This window comes from Callorhinus ursinus, unplaced genomic scaffold (genome assembly GCF_003265705.2).
Source record: "Callorhinus ursinus isolate GAN/ISIS: 27379988/994484 unplaced genomic scaffold, GSC_fseal_2.0 scaffold21, whole genome shotgun sequence".
Lineage (NCBI taxonomy): Eukaryota > Metazoa > Chordata > Mammalia > Carnivora > Otariidae > Callorhinus > Callorhinus ursinus.
The window spans coordinates 9,357,338-9,379,816 of record NW_027397083.1 but is presented as its reverse complement, the minus strand read 5'-3'; the positions used below and the strand labels follow the sequence as shown (position 1 = coordinate 9,379,816).

The 22,479-nt window shown below is 36.1% G+C and overlaps 1 protein-coding gene across 4 annotated transcripts in view; it reads right to left on the bottom strand.

The window, feature by feature from the left end:
• The window catches only part of LRRC4C (leucine rich repeat containing 4C), a 1,189,131-nt gene that overhangs the window by 944,518 nt on the left and 222,134 nt on the right, over positions 1 to 22,479 (bottom strand). For all 4 annotated transcript variants that reach the window (XM_073904733.1, XM_073904737.1, XM_073904739.1 and 1 more), the window contains exon 2: positions 6,545 to 6,731. The gene's annotated coding sequence lies outside the window, so the exon portion shown is untranslated. The remainder of the gene's footprint in view (positions 1 to 6,544; positions 6,732 to 22,479) is intronic.

The window sequence follows — 22,479 nt, the reverse complement described above, 5'->3', positions numbered from 1 at the left end:
AGAGAAAGTGTTAGCCCATTCATTTTAATTTAGTTTAAGTATCCATCACTAACCAACAGCTCATATGACTGTCTGTTTATGTCTACTCCCTGAATCTTCTCTGCCATACAGTGAATGTGTCACACACTACAAAGGTTTAATGCTACAAATTTGGAATGATCACATTACTTTTTTGAGTGGCAAAGTTGCTAGCTCTCAGTTATACAGGATGAAATCATAACAGACTTTGCATGTTAGGGTTGACAGACCTATGCATATTATAACAATAAAGTGTAGGATGAATACACACTTCTGTACATACACTTGGTACCTTTCACATTTCTCTTCTCTTTGAATTACTCCAGTGCTCTCCCAACAGCCTTAATGAAACTAGACATAAACTGAATTACATTCTTTTAAAACTGGAACAATCACGCATCAACTTGCATTAAGTCCTTTCCCAGAGATCTAACTGGTACATATAGAACTGTGACAGCACATTTTGACCTCCATTTCTTTCTCTCATTTGTTTATTCTGGAATAAATTTGATCTCATTAAAATATCCTTAAATGTACAAAATCTTGCATTAGTAAAAAGACACATGAATCTTTTACACTAACCTGTTGTTCTATTCTCCACCCTGGGCTGTCAGTTTGTGGTCTACTAGTTTGTGAATTACCTGCCTGCCGCATTTAGCTAAGTGAAGCCTTGAAATCTGTTCAATGAGAAAAAAATGGACCCCCTCATTTTCCTCCAAATAAGGAGTAAATGAAGGACATCTTCAATCACTGTTGGCCTTGTCATCATAGGTGTCTACTCCTACAATGAGTTATAATGACAGCAGTGACCCAAGTAAGAGGAGGAGAAGCTCTAGATTACCAGGCTGCCAGTTAGTAATTACCTCCTAGAGTACACGTCCAGGTCCTAGAAGACAGACCACTATACCAGGTGTGTGTCAGGGACCACAGACACTCTGCATGGTTCTCAATAACAACAACAAAAAAAATCTTATCCTAGTGAATAGCTAGCAATCACCTATAATTGAAACAAAAAAAATATTTAATTGTGGTTCATTTAGTTAACATATATTCTGAAGTTATTAAAAGTAGAAATGTTTATAAAGAACGTTTATAATGACGCTAAATTGTTTAGTCATGATTTCCCCGTCATTTCCACCATTCCCAGTTCCTATTTTTTAATTAATGAAGGTGTTACTTTTTCTATAAAAGCTTTTCACTTTTTTCCTTAGGGGGGTTAAAAAAGAAAGTGTACAATCCAGGGGTTTTTGGTATATTCACGAAGTTGTGCAATAGTCATCAATATCTAATTTTAGAACATTTCATCACTTCAAAAAGAAATCCCATGCCCGTTAGTAATCACCCCTTAGGGTCTCTTGTCTCCAACCCTGGCCACCAGGAATCTACTTTTTTGTTTCTGTGGACTTACCTGTTTTGGACATACCATGAAAAAGGAGTAATGGAATACATGGCCATTTGTGTCTACCCTTCTACTGCCCATAATGTGTTCACGGTTCACACATGTTGAGGCGTGTATCGATACATCATTCCTTTCTAGTGGCAAATAATTTTCTTTTGTATGAAGTACTTTTTTTTTATTCATCCTTTGATATATATGAGTTGTTTCCACTTTAAGACTATTGTGGATAATATTACTATGAGCATTCATGTACAAGTTTTTGGTTGACACATGTTCAATTCTCTTAGGTATATACCTTCAAGTAGAATTTCTGGGTCATATGGTAACTATGTTTAACATTTAACATTGAATTATGTTTAGCATTTTAACATCAAATTACTTTACAAAGGCTGTACTATTTCACATTCCCATTATGTCATTGAAAAAACAAAAACAAAAAAAACTCAAACAAAATAACTTTAGACTACTTAATTTTAGCACACTGTAACTATGGAGGCTACAGATTTTTTTTTTTTTGCCTTTTTAAAGTTCTGATCTACATTACTGCTATCTTATTGCAGCAAGATTTAGCCCTTGCCAATTCTTCATTCAAAAGATTATTTCTATTCATTGCCATTATGAATTTAAGCAAAACTGGAGACCAGAGAGAGAATTAAAACATCACAGGGAATTTAGGACGCAGAGAAAATATAGTAAAGGTAGATAAGTAAACCAGCCAGTAAGCAATCAACGTTAACTTTGCATTTTTATGTCAAGGAGAAAAAAACGACATTGAGATAAACAATTTTGAGATCAGTAAATCGAAATCAGTAAACTCCCAAATTAGGAGGTTAAAAATAGGCTTTGGGATAAAAAATGATATTTTTTTCCCTTTAAAGACATTCTTCATGCAAATAGAAGCAGGTAGAAATTGAAAACAAATTTCACCAAATGCCAGTGCTTCCAACAGCCCAGTGTGTGAAAATTCAGCTGTTCTTTTCTACTTCATACATTAGCAGTGATAACGGCAAAGATGATGCCTTCCTTATTTGCTGACAGTTGTGTTGATGATGCAGGAGGCAAAATAGCATTTCTCTTCTGGGCAATGTTAATTATGGAGTGCTGACAGGAGTTCGAAAATAAATCCCAATCCTTCCAGTCAATGCCCCACATCAATATAATATGAAAAATGCGTAACCCACTGACAAGCTTGAGGGACGGGTACGTTCAGCCTGCTGCCTCTTCTTTCTCAAGAAGTAAAAAGATTCATGGTAGATTTAAAAACCAGTAGGAATAATAGGTTATATCAGAATAGCAATTTAGAGATCTATCTATTATCTTTTATATTTATATTGCTCATTTGAGTCTTTGAAGCAGAAAATGTAACCTTACGCTTTTTTTTCCAAGTGATTAAACAGAGTCTGAGAAATTAAGTAACACAGGAAATGAGTGAAAGAATGAGGATTTTAGTCCAGGCTCCTGTATCTTCATCTAATTCTAGAACTTTTCTGTCTTTCAGACCAAATTTCTGAGCACAGTCCAGCAATTCTAAAGTTATTTATGTGGACAATGAGTCAGATTTTTTGAAATTTGAGCCATATGATGAATTGTGTGTAACCACACCATGCAGTTATTTAGGCATGTGCATTTCTTGCTGGAACTCTATTAATGAAGCTAACCTACAATATTTAAAACACTTGAATTTTATTACCAAGGTGCCTATTGTCAAAAATACAAGGGAGACTTAACAAGTATTTATTAACCTCTACTATGGTTTTCAATGAAGCACTTTAAGATAAGTATTACGATCTTTGCTTTCTTTTGAAGCAAGAAAGTAATAGTAATGAAGGTTACCCAGGCCAAATAACCAAGAGAAGAAATGTTTATATTTCAAATGCCAGTTTTTCTGACCTCAAAGCCCTACACTCTGATAATGCTAGCTTGAGAAAATGTAGTTCAGCTTTAAAAAGGTGTTGTTCCTTTGAACCAATGATTTCACATCTAGGACTGTATCCTAAGAAGAAAATCAAGGACATGTACTATGATTTAGCCCTAAGAATCTTTATATCAATATTGTTTACAGTTGCCAAAAAATGGAAGTAACCTAAAAAGGGCTCAAGTAAATTGTGTTCTATCCATATCCTGGAATAGTATGCAACCATTAAAAATATTGTGATAGAAAATTATTTATTGGAAAAACAATACTATAACATATACTCTTCTTGGTAAACTCCACTTAACCTGCAAAATTCAGTTAGATATTACTTCTTTGGTGGTGTGTGTCTTCAGCCTGTTTCTCATTCCAAATAATATTAGGCTCTTTTCTGTGTTCCAGTAAGTCTATGCATATGGTATATGGTAGTAAGCTTAGTTATCTGGGTATCTGTCTCCTCTACAGGCTATGACTTCATCAAGGTCACAAAAAAGTTTACACCTCTATCTAATCTAATACACTGGTTCATAATTAATAGGAGGTATTCAATAAACATCCCCTGAAAGAATAAATGAACGATTCTTTAGCAGTGTGTTCAACCTATTCCATGTTAAGGATCATGTAGAAAAATAAGGCTTGGATGGCTTACTAGGGAAAACTGTCATGCTTACTTACAATGGGAGGAGAAAGACCCTGAGGTTTAGCTGCCCTTGACCTTATCTTGCTGCCTGAAAGCAGAAAGGGATTATGATCTCAGCACACTTGTAACCCATTCACTGCATGGCATGGTATTGCCATGCACTGACTGCAATAGTCTGGCAATAAATTGAGACAATGTAGGGGTTTTAATGTGATATCAGGACATTTCTATAGGATACATTAAAAGATTTTCCCAAATACATCTCTCAAAAATAGCCTCAAAATTTTTTGTAGATTTTGTGTATATATCTATTTTATAAAAATAGAGTTCTTTAGCATTTTTTACAAAAAAGCCACTATATCTAAAAAGTTTAAATTTCAAGGATAGATTCCACATTGTTTTTACCATATTGTTTTGACTAAATTTCATTTGTTAAGTCAAGATTTTTGTTTTTGTTTTCACTTTGAGACTGGGGTGAACTCTCTTTAACAAAGCCCATTAAAATGTAGTTAATGAGAGGATTTGTTCATTATTCTTTTCTGTAGACATTACAGTACAGCAGAAATGCTTCCAACAAGATTACAAAAATTCCTCTCGGAATGAGAAAAGAAAGTTGCTATTTCGAGTTCACTGGGAATGAAGATCCCTTTCACCCTTGACATCTCTACAGTCAGTATTTTCAAATTATCTAAAGAAAGTCAGAGAGAGGGTCATTGGGAAGAAAGTCAAATGGATAAGGGCCAGGAAAAGAAAAAAAAAAAAAACACCAAAGCAAATTTACAGAAGTTAGAATACTGCCTTCAACTGGTACTCAAGGAACCTTCACATCTTCTTGAAGTTCAGTTGGCTATATGTGTGCTTTGACATAAAGGTGTAGCCATATTTAGAACCATGACATTTTTCATGGCCCAAAGGAGTTTCTCTTTATTTATCATAGTACTGTTGCCTAGCAGAACCATCACACACTATGGCTTAATATTCTGCCTGTAAGATTAGACTGGAAATGTTGGCAGTGGAAACATCAGATAGTTACCCTCACTTTGTCCATTCCATACTCTGCTGAGCTGGGATTACATGTAGAGCTATGAGATTCGGGATTTATTTGGTCCCTCCCTGTTGAACACTCCTGTTTTGTTTTGTTTTTGTGCAGGGGAAGAGGTTATATAGACAAAACAGTGGATGATCACCAGAGAAGAGTATACTTTTCAAATCATGAACCACACTCCCCCACACACTTCTATAAATCTGAAAGTACGTGTAATCACACGATTAAAAAAAATTACCTTGGTAATATTGGCCCTTCCCACTGAAAACCAAATGATTTGGATGTGGTAAATAAAAAAAGATGATCACTTTTTCCATCTCATTATATTCACACACAAAGAAGTCTTGGTATGAAAAATCCTTCCCTTTACCTCTGCCTATTTTAATAAATATACATAACTAAAAGCAATACCTTCATATCTCAAGAAAATTCAAATGATTTAATTTTTATAGCAAAAGAGTCATCATTACTTTCCCACTCCAAGAATAAATATTCATGGAGTGACAACTTGGCTCTAACTAGTATCTATGTATGGGGTATATATAGCAATTAACAAAACAGATCACAGCCCTGGCTTCATGAACCTCTTATTTGGTAGTAAAGATGTTTTCACTATTAATTACTGACAATTTCTCTTAGCTCAAGATATTCTATATTTATCAAGTTTATAAATGTATAAAGTTAAACTGAGGAATACTAGAATGAAGTTAGATATTGAGACATATACAAATAAAACTCAGTGTAACAAGTAACTCTGTAACTACATAACCTAAATGACACAGATACAAGTCCCTAATATCATTAACTCTAGCTTAAAATCTTCTAAACATACCCACATACAGCACAGAAGTCACAAACTTTGTAACTGGACTCATCATTTCCTCTAAGAAACCCTACCTCTTAGGAACTCCCTTGTCCCCATCCATCCCCACACAAATCCCAGGGGATAAGCCTATCAATCCCATGGTCAACAACATATCCTCTTAAAGTAACTCATAGCCAAATTAAATTTCACATTCTAATTGAGCATAAAGTACCAGGCTGGTGAGTTATAAGGGCTAGACATAGGTGAACACTACATAAATATTTCAAATAGTCCACTAGAAATAGGAGACAAAAATACATGGCAGGAAAAGCATATACCATAGACTGTGATGCTGCTTGAAATGCACATATGGATAGTTATATCAGGTTCTTCTTGCACATTATTTAAGACTGAGACTCTTGAATAAAATTTCCACCACTTTATAGCTAGGTCAAAGCCAAGGATTAATTTTCCTGACCTGGCCCGGTGAACTCTCAGTTATAAATACTGAGGTAGAAGATTTGGGCTGGAAACTACAATTCTGTTACATTATAGAACTGCAACCACCAAGTTTGGTCCTCAGTTCCAAACCATCCTAGAGGAAGGGCCGGTGTTTCCCCCACCATGCAGCTTATGAGCCCCACAGCCCAACACTGGGACCCCTTCCATGTCTTATGTCTGGTGTTCCAATTCCCTGTGTAACCGGCATTGAGAAGATTGCTCACCTGCTACTGTTCTGTCTCTGTAAGTTTTCCCCTCAATGAAAGTCTGGTCCCGGCTTCCGTGTGAGCTTTCAGCTCATTCACTTGTGATTACTCGATATTAGATGATTTTGGACAAGTTAATTCTCTGTGAGCCTCAGTATCCTCTTCATCAAATAGAGATAATGACAGTAAACACTTCATTTGGTTTCTGTGAGGATTAAATGAGATAATCTATGTCAAGTGTTTATCACCGCACCCACACACAGTGATCATCCAAAAAAGCTAGCTATTATTAAAATTTAGGATTTAATTCCAGGGGATTTTTAGTACAAATAAGGAGGTCGTATCACATCTTAAAAGGAACTAAAAAATAAACTTGAGAGCTTTCATGAAGAGACACAGAGAGCCCTTATTCTATAATCAGTGACTCTGCAGCCAATGTGCTACGAATTATTTGACAACGGAGTTAGGTCTGAGTTCCAGGTCAGAGATATTTATCATGTAGAAGAGACAAAGCAGACAGTCCTGCTTAGTACAGAGACACCTTTCAAAAAGGAGAATGGAGAGGTGGTGTGAAGGAAAGACAGCCCAGTGACTACATGGTCTTCCTACATAATTACTCATTTATTCACTCATCTATGCATTATCTCCTTATTCAACGGTTATATATTACAATACACTGCACTAAGCACCACAGTGAAATAAGAGGACAAATCAGGCAAACACTGAGAAGAATTAGCTTGTCTAAAACTTATGTCCTGCATGCCGGTCTCCCAAAGGAGGATGTGGCCTCCTGCAGAGCATGTGGAAGTCAGCTAGAGCAAAGTGCTCAAGCAATCAATTCTGGTAAGATGCCAAGGTAGCAAATTTGGTCATGGTCAAATACGCCAAAGAGCTGGAACTCAAAGGCTTACACACCAGCACACTGATCCTGTCAGAGAAGAGGCTCATGTTCTCACAAGTATGGCTGTCCAATTTGGCAGAACAGGAGCTGGAGCTAAGACTATGCTAGCACAGTTGATGGATTCCAGCTCTTAAGCATGCCAGGGGAGGGGCTATTACTTATAGCCCCTAACTAACTAATAAGTTTTGTAAAAGCCTCCTAAAGTCCAATGCTTAGATTTGCTAGATCCTTGTATGCTGCCCCCAAAGTACAGTGGGATATTGGAGAGCATAGACCCCTACCATTGTGAATGCCTCCAATATAATGTTCTTTTACCAGTCCCAGTGTGTGAGCTTCCTGGTGTTTTGTCCTGGTTTGATCAACACACTTTTTATTCTTAAGAGGTTCATTATGTAAAAGAGAATGAGACTTTTAAGTGTATTAAACTAATAAAATTAATAGAATGAGAGGCGAAGAAAAGTACATGCTATGTCCAGGGGAGATCATCCATTTCCTTAACTGATAAGCATTCAGCTCTCTTGGAAGTGTTGGATAGAAGCCAATCCTAAACCTCTGACCATCCCCCCCCCCCCACAAGAAGAATGGCTCTATTGTCTAAGATTAGTGCACCTGTACCCTCTATTCTTGAAAGGTAAGAGGCAGTTTCTATTCCTACATGCAATTAACTGGCTCTGTAAATATACCTTCTCACCATGTCCCCCCCAGGCCAATTTTAGGGGGATGATAGGAAGTCTGTTTTGGCCTTATATACAAAGTGTATTTCTCAGTACAACTTTACTGATGATGACACTGATATTTGAATGTCTGAGGAAGTCAAAACTTCCTTGTCCATTTTTAATAGGTGAGAACTTGAAAGGACATTTAATTCAATGTCTCTTAAATTTCATTTTTTTAAAAACTCAGACCTGAATTTTAATCCCAGTTGATAGTGGGAAGATCAAATTCAATCTTGAAATGTCAGTTGTACTCATTTCTCCATGGTCATATCTATCTCAGTGGGTTGTGTGAGCATTAACTAGGATGACCTATAATAAGTAATCGTAATTCTGCTTGTGTTGATAGGAGTAAAGAGAAGATGTAAACAGAAGTCTAGACAAAGAACCTTGAGAGATTAAGGGAGGGGGTTAATATTTTTTCCAGTTACTTTAAATACAGGAAATATAAAAAAATTCAGCAAATGACTAAAACATTTTTTGAAAACTTCTTTCAAATTTTGACACCACTTTTTAGAACCAAGTATTACAGCAACAGCAGAGGAGGGCGTTTAATAAATCACTGTGGAAGTAAAACTTCTGTCCACGCCACTCCCCTTTGGAGGACATTGCTCTCCATGTGTCATTTAAAATGCAATTCCCTTCGAATGGGCACAGAGCAGTTCTATTACCAGACATGACTGCTTTTACTACTAGCAGCGGTTTAATGATTTTATGTCATCACAATAATAGAAACATGACATTCAACTGTGACTACAGCTTGTATGAGTCTATTTTTGGAAAGCTGATTTTGTAGAGGACATGAAAATGTGGAGTCTTGTTCCTGTTTATTTCCCAAAAGGCTTAGCCAGTAACTTTCACACATCATCCCTTCTGTGGAACTTTCGTGACTTTCTGAAATGACTGTGGTGATTTGAAGTTTCCAACAGTGATTGTTCACATACAAAAAACCCTTCTTGAGAGAAGAATTGGATCTGAATCCAATTTTCCCAACATATGAAACATGGAGTATTGAACATGAAAATACTCATGGAGTATTTCAAAGTCTGTGTTCTCACTCTTGATAGGGAAGAAGCATACAACAACAAAAACAACAAAAATAACAAAAATTACACATTCTTTCTCAGGGGAGGGCACTGTGTCAAATCTTTCACAGACAATTTTGGAGAGTCCTAAACTCCCTCAATGCCCTGCACTCACATGTAGACAGACTACTAGCAGCCCTCGCATTCAACTGCCTTCTCATCTCAGAACAGGTAATGCTCTCTTTGCCTAAGGCCAACTCTTCCATCTGTGTTCTTGAATCCCAACCCCTCCTGTCCCTTCTAAGACCTTGACCTATCAGTGTTCTACCTTTGTTCCTATTTTCTCACCTTGCCCCTTTCCACTGGATCTCTCCTTTCAGTCTGTTAACGTGCCAAAATCCTTACCACTATCTCTCTCTCTCTCTCACACACACACACACACACACACACACACACACACACACACACACACACGACCTTCTACTTCTAGTCACTGACCTACTTTCCTCCACAACCAAACTGCTTAAAATAGTTAACATTTGCAATCTCCCATTTTTAAACCTGTTTTTTTCTAATGCTTCTGTAAATAATAAGGACCTGCTTTTTCCTTGCCTCCTTGTTTTAAACAACATGCTGCAAGCATTTTCTCCTCTGTCCTTTTCTATTCTCACCGGTCTCCCCAAATTGCTAAGGTAAACTTCATCAATGATCTTGAAAGAGTTAAACCCAATGGTCAGTATCAGTTATTTGAATACTTGGCTTAGGTGTGTAACAGATGATACTGCTTTCTCTATTTAAATCTCTCCTCTTCTTTGGTTGCATGCGGCCACTGCCTCTTTAGTCCTACCAGTTACCAGACACTGGATGCATATTTTCTCCAAGTACTGTGTCACACACTTTACCTTGTTAAAACAACCCTGGAAGGTACAGAATATTGTATTATTGTACACATTTAAAAATTAAGCACGTGAAACCTAAAGAAATTGAATAACTTCACCCAAGTTACACAGTAAGTAACATGGGGTAAGAACAGTTTTAGCCAACATTTTTTAAAAAAATTTTAATATAATTAAGTAATTAAGTAAAAAAGATAATAAATATACCAGGTAGTTAACAACCAACAAATATCATCTATTTAATTAACATGAAATATTTTGCTTTATTGGATTAATTTTTTTTTCTGGGACTGATATACTACATTGGAAAAAATATAAGCCCAGTTTGCAATCCTCCCCAATTTTACTCTTTCCTTCCAGAGAAAACCATTATCATCTAGTTCATCTGTATCCTTTATGTCCACATTTTTATCCTATTTGATTCATACAGTCTTTATTCCGTCCCTCCTTTTCCTTTTATCTAGATACTACATATTCGTTTTCTTTTCTGTTGATGTTCACTCATAAAACTTAAACATATATACGTAAGAGTTTACTGATAATCAGTGTGTCTAATCCCCTCTCAGATAGGATTCACACTAACCTTCTTCCTCTAACCTAACACATTGTCTTGTTTGTGCCTTGTAAAATACCTTGTCTTAAATGACCAAGAAATTAGTAATACATATCATCCACCCAGCCATCTATCCAACTATCCATATTATTTTTACAGTCCAAGTTTTCTTCCATTCACCTAAATGTTTATCAAAGTATTTCCTCACCATCCCATCCTTATTTTCGGTGGAGGGGATTCAATTGCTTCTTACTGATTTTCATTCTGTAATAGTTTGGTTTTTTTCAGTGAGACTAAGTTCTTAATTCTCATGGTATTTTTATGAGCATTTTTTAAAATTTAAATCCACTCCTGAATTATAGCTTGGTTGAATGTAGAATTCTATCTTAACAAATACTTTTCATCCACCCTCTGAAGTTATCCTTCTACTATGTTTCTTGTCCCCTCATGACTGTGGGATATTCTAATCTTCATTCCTTTGACTGAAAAAGATATTTCATCTTTGATTGCCTCCAAGATTTTTTGTTTGTGTTCATTCTGAAGTTTCATTGCAATACATCTAGGTGTAGACTTGTTTTTAATCATCCTGTCAAGGGTGCGGTATGCTCCATCATTCTGAAGATTGATATCCTTTTTCAGTCCAGGAAAATACTGAGCCATCACGTCTTTCATTTCTACTCTTCTGGAAATTCTCTTGTCTGTTTCCCACAGTATGCTATCTTACTTTCTTTTTATCTTCGCACCTCTGCTGCATGTCTGGCTAATTTAATCAAATCTATTTCCAAGTTAATAATGTTTATTTACACTTACCTACATCTTTACCAATGTGTTTGCTCACAATCTTCAAATCATACAGCTCAAACACTCCACAGATCGCAATTAGGGTCCTTCTCTGGGTCTAATGTCTATGCTTATTTTTTTTCTTTTTCTCTATTTATAACCTTTTACACATATATATTTCATGTCTCTTCCAGATAGTTCCATTATCTCTAGTTCTAGGTTGTGAATTCTGCTTGTTGCATTTTCTGACTCTTTTAGTTTGAGTTTCCATAGGGGACTTCAATATTTTGCTCTTAAGTCATCTTCCTGGAGGTTTTTATGAACTTCATTGTCTCCTCGAAATCCGTATGTTGAAACCCCAAACCCACAATATGACTGTATTTGGAGATGGGGGTCTTTAAAGAGATAATCAAGGTTGAACAAGGTCACAAAGTTGGGGCCCTAATCCAACAGGACTGGTGTGGCTTATAGGAGAGATTCCAGGAGTCAGTGCTCAGTGGAAACCTCATGTGAGGCCACAGAGAGAAGCTGGCCATCTATAAGCCAATAAGACAGGTCTCAGCAGAAACCAACCCTGCCAACACCTTGATCTGGACTGCCCGCACCCAAAACTTCTAGAAAACAAATCTCTGTTGTTTAGGCCACCGAGGCTGTGGTATTTTGTTACGGCAGCCTGAGCAGACTGACATGGGGGTATTTCAGGAGCCCCAGTTTGCAGCAACCCCCACTAAGTGCCAGCTCATATTCCCTTCTTTGTTTTGTCCTTGGCTTCACTGAGTTTATATTAGGATTTTTGTTAATTTCTCAAGTTGCCGTTCTTACACCACATAAACAATAGACATTTGCAACTCCGAGTTTGCTTGGAGCTTTTTCATATTGCCAGTTTCCCCAAAATGACTCATTTTAACTTATGGCTAGTGGTCAGAATTTTCTTAGTCCTACTTTCAAGGATGCCGTAGAAAAACTTCCTGTCTCAAAGTTTTTTGCAGGTAATATACATCCAGTGTCCTTGTTTATGGACCCTGTGTCCTGGGCTCCTCTCTGATGGTATTAAAGTGTCAGACCCATCACTCAAGGTTTGTTTCCTAGTTCTGGTAACTCAGTGAAAATGTGGACCTCTGATTAATACTATAACCTTGAATTTCTTTCTTCCCTCTGGAATCTAAGGAGTCCTCTTTCTTGATTCTTTACTCTGACTAAGTATTTCAAAACTACTTCTTTTATGATTTAGTTGATATGGAGTGGAAAGGGAATTCTTCTGCATCAGCTTAATTTCACATACTGACCCGATACCCTTATGCTCTTCCTATCTCATTATGCCACCTTGTTTGTCCCCATCATAGCTCTACTTATTGCAGCATCCAAAAGTTCTTTTCTCTTTCTCTGCTTGATAATTAAATACTGGCATTTTCAGAGGATCAGTCTTCTCTTCTGATGATCTCCTTGAATAAACTAGTCTACTGCTAGTGTTACAAATAACTCTTTTTATAAAAAAAATCTGATTTGATATCTCAACTCCCACATTCAGTGGAGAGACACATTCCATCCATTCAGCCTCCTTAGCATTACCATTATACAGGAGCTACCATCAACCCCACTTCTAGTGAGATAGAGCAGCCTCTTAGGACTTCTAACTTGCACTCTAATGAATTGACATCCATGCCTCTAATCATTTTTGTTTTCATAGAGTTTTCTCTCAGCTACTAGAGGTATTTTTTTCTCTGTTTAAAACAAAACTAATCAACAGTCTTTTATCCCATGGATCTTTCCAGTAGATTTCTTTTGCCCATAGGATAACATCTAAACTCTTCAGCTTACAAAACTGAATCTTGATCATTGAGTCTTTGACTACAGGTCTAGACTTACTCTTCTCAGGGCTCCATTACACCATTTTTGAATTCCAGCTTAATTAAGGCATTTGTAATGTTACATTTCCATGACTTTGCTCAAGCTATTTCTCTTCCTGAAATGATTGCTCTTTGCCCCCTCTCATTTCCCCTTTAGCTCTGTATCACTTTCTCAAGTCTTTCAGTCTTTTCCAGGGAAAGTTGACAACATCCTCCTTTGTATCTCTGTCACAAATAGTTATTCTTGATGCTTACAGTCGTAATTCCATTGATAGAATAATATGCCTGCCTCCTACTCTGAGATTATGAGATCTTTTAAGATGGAGACTTTCAACCTCAGCGATATTGATGTATTAGACCAGAAAATTGCTTGTTGTGTGGGCTGTTCTGTGCAGTGCAGGATATTGAGCAGCTTCCCTGACCTGTAAACAGTAGATATTAGTCCAACCCACGCCTCATCAGAAATGACAACCAAAAATGTTTCCCAATATTGTCAAATGTCTCCAGGAGGTGGGGGAACACAATCATCCCTGGCTGAGAACCACTGCTTTAAGATAGGAACTGTATTTCAAAAGTCCTATGTCCAAGGCCATCACCCATATTCTGGGAATATTAGTTGACTGAATGAGTGCACAATGAATAAAAAAGATTGTTATCAACAAACAGTATGTGTCTATGTATATATCCACATACATAGAGATAGCGTGTGCATATAGAGAGGGACACAGGGATTGAGATCTTCTCATTTTTGGAATGTTAGTTTAAGTTATACTTTAGCTAAAACACACAAAATATTTGACTTGTGAATTATATTTTTGAGTAATTCAGAAAACTCAAGTTTAAATAATATTAAAAGGACATGAGATTGACTATATATATGCATGTCATAGTGAAGGACCAAATGCCAACCAAGATACACAGTCAAGTAAGAACAATTAGCAATTTTGTGAATTGGCTGCCAGTTCAAATTTATTTTGCCAAGGCTAATGTTTAGTTAAGTCAATTTCTGCCAATTATAAGAGCCTTCAGTGAATGAGCTTATGTTTGAATTTCAACAACTCTGCATTTAACCTGAAGCAAATATAATCTCCTGGGCAATTGTCAAAAGAAGAGACTGTTGACAATGAGTCCTGGAAATAAAAGCTAAATAAAAGAAAAATCATACTTCTTAACTGTTCTTCCTTTAGACTTTAACAAATATTTAGAGAACCCTTAGAATGTGGTAAGTATTTGAAGGAAATAAAAAGTATTTTCAAAATCTTTTTACCCCTACTAAAAGAAATAATGCCTATGTTGCAAATAACATAAAGAAGTGGAATCAAAGTTTAAGAATGTCCGAGTGGATAGCTATTCCTCTCATGTGGAAAAAAAATCAAAGAATCATATAAGAGACATGAAACTTCAGCCTTAGGGGAAAAAAAAAAGGTTGTTAATATCAGACTTATTTATAATATTCCCCCCAAAACTGGAAAAGTCTTAACTTAAATATCAGCTGAACAATTACCTCCATTTGAAAATTTTAGTCCTGAAAACTGCAATAATATGCAAAGCTATGTGTTCTATATTTGAATAATAACATTAGGAAACAGAATTCCGCATCCAGTTTGAGTTATGGGAGACTGGTGTACAGAAGTATTACATAAGCATCAAAGCCTGGAAGAAAATATATCACAATGCTAACAATTATTTCTGGATTGCAGGACTGACAAGGACAATATGACCTCTTCTTTAGACACCTCAGTATTCTAAGTGCATCATCAATAGCTATATATTATTGTATATATGCATAAATGATAAGCTAAACAAAGGTTTTGTTCTGTGACTCTACTCAGATTTCAGAATACAGGAAGTCTTTCCTTTTTAAATTTACCATGTATTCATATTATTCTGACAGAAGTTTCAGATACAAGGAAAAAAACAATTTTGTCAAATTTTATTTCTATACTTTACTAAATGGCTATAGATTGTAACTTAGTGAGCAAGTAAAATCAATAAATTTGAAATGTTCCATGTTAAAGTTGTCATAGTCTTCCCCCCTTCAAAATTTACTTCTTAAGAAGAACTTATCTATGTACCAACCAATGTATCTTGGAAAATTGATTACAAATTATGTTAGCAGATTGAAAAAATGGTAGAGAAGGAGACCAAATATACAAAAGCTTAAATTCCTCCTCTTCCAAAAAGACTTTAGTATCACTGGAGTCTATACGGATATCATCTTTATTTAGAGGATTCACATCATCACCCTCTTATATGGCAGTTACATGTATAAATGTTCTGCCTCCCAGTGGAGTGTCTTAAGCATTCAGATGGAATCATTTATTCTTTTGATTCAATCCCTTTGAGTCGAATGCATGATCAGGGACTACCTAAACTCAAGAATTAACAAATGTGCAAAGAGCCACTGCCTCACAAACAGTAGGTATTTAATAAATATTTGAAAGAATGTATTTACAGAGAAAGAAAATTGGTTACAGAAATAACAAAACAATAAAAGGCAATAAAATAAACTTTGTGGTCTCAGCATAATTTGAAGTTATAAGTATAGCCTCATACTACAGACTTGATTTTATTTCTTTCTCCATGATTTAGACTTTCCCAAAAAATTTTCCCAAAGGCTTTGGTTGAAAAAAACATTGTTTTTGATTAATTGGACTCCAACCTTTGCAAACACCCATCATGCCTAACATGCCCCTGCCTTGAGACCAATGTAATTACTGGTCTCTGCAGGAACAGTAGTCCCCTGATTAGCGCCTAGCTTGTCTTTACATTTACTCAAGTCCCTGCTCAAAGGTCAAAGGTTGTTGACTATTAGTTTCATGGAACCTTGAGCAACAATCTCCCTGCACCCATCTGTAAAAGAGATGGGTTAACCTTGCAGGTTTGTTCAAAGGATTTATTAAGGTAGTGGTTTCACATAAAGTCCCTAACACTGTGATTCTCATTTGCTATGCCATAATCATGCAGGAAATGTCGCCCTTCACTGCCAAAGAGGACACTTGCAGTGAGGAAGGCAATGATTGCTTAAGAACATGAGACTGAAGGGGAGATCCATAGGCACAAGTTTTTCTGTTTTTTTTTTTCCATTTGCTTTTTAGCTTCTGCACCATTTACATTATTTCTAAGATTAGATTTGGAGTCTATAACTGGATTTCTTCTTAATCCTTCAAAGCTCTATACCTGTTAGCTGGGCTTATTAATGAGTTCTTGACAATATGCTCTCTATTTGCTGTTCCTGGAACACCCTTACATACTCTCCCTTCCCTTAACCCCCCCACACACCCCCGCCCCCTGCCAAGACTTTTGCACTTGCTGCTCCCTTTTCTTGGAATGTTCTTTTCAGAAATCCATATGGCTTGCTCCTTCTTACCCTGTGGTCTCTCATCCAAGGTCACCTTAATAATGAGAAAACTTAGTCATCTCTTCTGTCCCCCAACCCAATGCTTCATCTTCCTTTCTTTTTATGCTTATCATTATAATCATCTACAATATTACACATTTTTTAGCTTACATTTCACCTGTGCACCCAGTAGATAATAAGCTTCATGAGGACAGAGACTTTGTTCACCGCTGTGACATCAGCTCCTAGTGCTGGAAACCTAAGAGCTATTTAATGGCAATTTGTTGAATGAATGAAAGCATGAAAGAAATGCTAGCTATGTTCCTAAAACAGGAACCACAAACACATGTGACACACACAAACACACCATCACTATTCCCAGAAAGTTTTCAATATGGTCAGAGGTTAGATATTAAACAATTACAAACAGGATGAGTTTACAAGCATTGATTCAAATATGCTACATGACAGACAGTCTGGTATCTCCAATTCAGTCTGTCTTACCCCAGAAATCTAACACTTGAAGTTTTCTCATGAAATGAAGGTACAGGTAGGGAGAAAGGTAGAAGAATTGTTGAAAAGTTTTTGTCTATCTCAGCCATGGTGGGGGATAAACTAAAAACAAAAACTTCCTCCCCCAGCTGAGGAGGTAAGGGGATATAGATCAACTCATTCATATGTAAGATGAGAGAATATATAAATTAATGAGATGAGCCTGTCAGTAAAGAAATCTATGTATTTCTCATATATTAGCTAGGTGACATCAGCAAGGTATTTAAACTCTCTTATATATCAGTGGATTCATTGGTAAAATGAAGATAAAATTAGAACCCACCTCATCACGCTTCTGAAATAATAAAATGAGAACATTTAGGCAATATATTTAACACAGTTCTTGAACAGATGTGAGCTATTAGTGCTATTATTTAGTAAATTATTTTTTAGATACTACCTGCTTCAAAAACAAATTTGAAGAAAATAAAAAAGACAAATTTGAAATAAGTGAAAACAGGATAAAAACTCTGAGTCAAGGGTGATGAGGTAGATATTCTAGTTGTCTATCCTATAACCATTTCTCCTGATGTCTTTCTAATGGAATCTAGAATTGGTATGGGGCAATGTGCCTGGCTCTATTTCTCAGGCTCCCCTACAGGTAGAAGTGGCTAATTAATTAAATTTTAGTCAATGGAATAGAAGTGGAATTTTCTAGATGTAACTTCTGGGAAAGCATTTTGGAAAACGGGAACCGGCTCAACTTAAATATGACTTTTACCTCTCAGCCTTCTCCTACCCTCTTCCTGGAACATAGGCTGCCCAGTAGGAGCTTTAACATGCATCTACTAACAATGGATTGACCTCAAATATGGAAGCTCTGAACTAAGAATATCAGAACAGAAAGAGCCTGTCTCTCTGATACCAAGGAAGTGTCACATCAGCCTGAACTGCCACCTCCTGATTCCTCTACAAGTGGAGTTTGGCTACTTTCTGTTTAACCACTTCATGAATCTCTGCCTTTCATGGCCAAACAAAAAATTTTAACTGTTAGAGGTGAGATAGTTATCCTAAATAATAAAAAGAGTCAAAGCAATCTATCACAGGTACATATAACTAAGCTGATAACTTTCCAACAGCCATGCAAAAGGAACACAATGAAACAATGAAAGATTATAAAGTTCTCATGAATTAATAAAAAAGCAAATCCAAGTCTATATACTGCTAAATTTATTCCAGTCATTAGAGTCCAAGAGAACCATTCAATGGGGTTTTATGTAGGGGGAGCACATGATATCTTGATTTGTATATTTTATAGGTTTTTGAAGATATAAACTAATCTTCATGTGTTTATTTCTTACAATGACCTTTGACAAAAAGAAAAATGTTAAAGTTTATAGGACTGTGAAAACATCGTTTTCTAAATGTGTGACCTGATTCAGAAGTAGAAATTAAAGAATGTGAAAGAAAGAACAGTTTGAATGAATCTTGCAATCTTCCAAAATTAAACAATGACGACTTGCTGCACCCTGAGCTAGATATCAATAATTTTGACATTAACACTTTTGTGAAATGTCTGAAACACTAGTATGATTTTAGTAAATACAGGTGACCACATGTGCTCTAATTTGGGAGTGAAATGACAACTGTGGCCATTCAGTTATAAAATTAAAGTGCTTGCTCAGAAAGAGGACTATCCTAGTGGGAAGCCAGAGTATTTCTGAAGGTAAAACCAAGACATTTATTAACACAGTTTGGAGTTGACTCAAATGCTTTAACAAATACTTAAATGAAAGTCATAGAGATTAGCACCATAAACCATGGAGAACACTTTGGCTTGTATAATTCTGAGAGCAGAAACTACCATTTGCTAATCTTGATCACCAAACTTAATTTTTATTGGGCTTATGTAGACCAACTTAATTATCTACTATCATCAGCTCAGAGTAGTATGGGGGAACCAATGCCCAGGTATGGAATACTAAAATAAGAAACAAGGGAATGTCAACTGTGCATTCAAATGATGCTCTGCTAGTTAAGAAAGGGAGATTTTTGCAAGGGAAAGGGATTCTCTCTTAAATATGGAAAGCAAGGGAATTCAGAATAGAAAAGCTGACAGAGATAGGGCAGCCTTAATTTACATGTCAGCTATAATATCTGCCTTACAAGACTATTTACTTGGTAACTCCATGGCATTCCTTTAACTAGTTACCGTAGCAACTGCCACATGACACATCAGCCTCTAAGAGAACATCATCTGTGAGAAACAAAAGCACCATCAATATCTCAAAAGAACATTACCATTTTAAGGATGTTGATGGTATGAAGGAAAGGTGTTAGCCCTGATTCACTGATTTTTTTTAAATTTCTACATTCTACTAGAGTGTCAACAGCGCTTTCAATGTTTTTTTTCTCTTATTTATTGCTTCACTTTTTTTTTAATGTTAATTGCCTAACTATAACCTTTCAGTTAAAGCTGCAAGAAAGCCTCCCACAAATCAAACTCCAACCTATCTTCACACAAATCCCTTCAAGGACTCTAGATCTAATACTATTTTTCCTAAATGGTATTTCATAGATCACCAGTATCAACCACTGTGATGCTTTGTTAAAAATGTAAATTCTGGGGCACCTGGGTGGCTCAGTTGGTTAAGTTTCTGACTCTTGATTTCAGCTCAGGTCTTGATCTCAGGGTCATGAATTCAAGTCCATGTTTGGCTCCTTGCTGGGCATGGAGCCTACTTAAAAAAAAAAGTAAAATTTTTGGTTTCAACCCAGACCAATGGAGTCAGAATATTTGGGGTAAGATGTAGAAATCTACATTTTTGGTAATTTAAATTAGTGATGTGTTCTTTATATAAGACCTTTATTTTCTTACCTCTGCTTCTTTGCTAAGAAGCTTCCTCACTTTGAACACCCCTCCTTAAATCCAAGTGTATGAATAGCACAAGCAACTCAGGGCTTAACTGTCACTCTTTCTCAAAAAAAAAAAAAAGAAAGAAAGAAAGAAAAAAAGTATTTCTCACCAACAAATTACAAACTCTACTACTTTTTTACTTCTCTATTTTCTAATTCCTACTTTATTTTAAACTGTATTTGATTAATATACATATTAAGGACATTCTCTCTCTTTACCCTCCCATTGGATTTCGTGTAGCTTTTTATTACAATTTACCTAGAGTATTAAAATACTGAGATTAAGGGCACCTGGGTGGCTCAGTCTGTTAAGAGCCCAATTCTTGATTTTGGCCCAGGTCATGATCTCAGGGTCATGGGATTGAGCCCTAGGTGGTGCTCTGTGCTTCCCTGCTCAGCACAGAGTCTGCCTGTCCCACTCCCTCCCCTCCTGCCCTTCTCCCTCCACTCTAATGCGTGCACCCTCTCCTCTAAAATAAATTAATAAATAAAATCTTTAAAAAATACTGAAATTAGGCACCTCTTGCACTGGTTAGGCTCTTCTGAGGGTAGAGACAATGCTTATTCATTAATGTGTCCAAGTGAGACCATTAGTGTCCTAATGAGACCATATAGACATCAACAAATGTTCAATTAATTGGCCTATATTTAATAATACTAAAAATAACACATCAAAAACTTACATAGAATTTTTGAGCTCTAGCTCATTCCAATGTCACAAGAATTATGAAGTAGTTACTATTAATACTTCTATTTTCCAGATGAGGAGACACAGCCTTGGACGGGTCAAGCCACCTGCCTTAGATACACAACTAATAAGTTACAGACCAAGATTTAAAAATTGGGCTGCAATAGGAACCCAAATCTTAGCCAGTAGTTTTGCTTAAGAGACCATGAATTAATAATATATAATTTATCTCTTAAGGACATTAGTTAAAATATAGATATGAAAGAATACAGATATGAAGCAGATGTGTCATGCCACAAAGTTTTAGCCTTACATTCAGAACTTTCTCTTCATGTCTCCTTACAATCATCATATAAAGATCCAGGATTGGGTGTAAAAACAAAACAATTAGCACTCAACTATATTTTCTTGCACAAACCAAATCTTTCCCTAAGCCCTTTCCTTACCTATAAAACAGGACACTTGAACTGTATGATCTTAACCTTAAAATTAAGATCCTTTATAGGGATAGAATTCTAGGGTTCAGAATGCCTCTTTCCCACATTACACAGTTTTAGGTCTAGAGAGGCAGTGTCTCCCCAGCCTAGTGGACTGTCAGAAAAGTATTCCCTGCCCATCAAAATCCTCCCATATTTCCCTATTTTACTAGAGCAACTGCCAAAATACTAATGGTCCACAAAATTCAGCCGTACTTCCCATCTCTCTTCTCTTTTTCATACTTCATTCCAACTAAAGTGGCCTTGCTGCTATGCTTTCAAGTCAGAGCCTTTGAACTCACTATTCATTCTACCTGGAGTCTCCTCCAGGTAGAATGTAGAAACAGGACTCTCTTTCACACCCCCTTCAAATGTTACCTTCTTACTAAGACTTACCCTGGCCATCCTATTTAAAATTGCAAACCCTTACTTCATTCTGTTAACTCCATTTTTTTCTTATAATTTTTAAACATAATTATTTTTTTCTTTTTCATCCCACGACCACACAAGCTCCAAGATGAAGATCTTTTGTGTGTTTCATACATACCTCAATATATCCCCAGCACCTAGAGCACTACCTCATACAGAATGAGCCCTCAATATTCATTGATTGAGTTAATGAAAAAATATTCATCTATTCTTCTTTTCATCCATTCATCCAAATAACTTTATTAACTGATGGTTGTTAGGCATGATTCTTGTTGCTGAAATCTTCCTAATGAATTTTGAAACCCCAAAACCTCACACAATTCTACCCATTCTGGCCACTAAAAATGTGTCCATATGAAAATGACTAATATTTTAAATTAATAAAGAACAGGTTGTTACTTAAAAAAAAATCAAGTGTCAAAACTTAGACTATGAACATTTACCCCAGCCTTAAATGTGTGTCCTTGCAATCAGTCTTGTGTTGGCACAAACAACAAAGAAAAATGGAAAAATTTAGCGTTTTGTATATCATGAGATTTGCAGGCTATTAGGCTAAATTAGCTCCGGTTGCCTGAAGGATGTCTTAGGTAACTGCAGCTATCCCCAAGTATTACTGAATCTAATTCCTGATGCCATGCTTTGGGGAAAATATAAAGAAATCAGAGAAATGCAGAGAGCTCCTATCACAATGATAAAATGTATGAGTAGACCATACTGTGAGCAAGATCAATCAAATTAGAAACATACAGCCCAAAGAACCACAGATCTGAAAGGAAGTATTAAAGGAGAGCAACAAAGAGAAAGAGGCTATTTTCTAATTATGTAATGGAACACTGTTTTTAAAAGCACCCTGGTTTTATATATATATATATATATATATATATATATATATATATA